Source organism: Triticum aestivum, chromosome 4A, assembly GCF_018294505.1.
Source record: "Triticum aestivum cultivar Chinese Spring chromosome 4A, IWGSC CS RefSeq v2.1, whole genome shotgun sequence".
In the NCBI taxonomy this organism is placed as follows: Eukaryota; Viridiplantae; Streptophyta; class Magnoliopsida; order Poales; family Poaceae; genus Triticum; species Triticum aestivum.
Window position 1 is genome coordinate 157,592,616 of NC_057803.1, and position 520 is coordinate 157,593,135.

The following is a 520-nucleotide window of genomic DNA, read 5'->3' on the forward strand; positions in this document are numbered from 1 at the left end:
CACTGGGAAAGGACATCGCAAGATTGAACCCAAAGCTAAGCACTTCTCCCATTGCAAGAAAGATCAATCTAGTAGGCCAAACCAAACTGATAATTCGAAGAGACTTGCAAAGATAACCAATCATACATAAAAGAATTCAGAGAAGATTCAAATATTGTTCATAGATAAACTTGATCATAAACCCACAATTCATCGGTCTCAAGAAACACACCACAAAAGAAGATTACATCGAATAGATCTCCACAAGAGAGGGGAGAACTTTGTATTGAGATCCAAAAAGAGAGAAGAAGCCATCTAGCTAATAACTATGGACCCGAAGGTCTGAGATAAACTACTCACACATCATCAGAGAGGCTATGGTGTTGATGTAGAAGCCCTCCATGATCGATGCCCCCTCCGGCGGAGCTCCAGAACAGGCCCCAAGATGGATCTCGTGGATACAGAAAGTTACGGCGGTGGAATTAGGGTTTTGGCTCCATATCTGATCGTTTGGGGGTACGTAGGTATATATAGGAGGAAG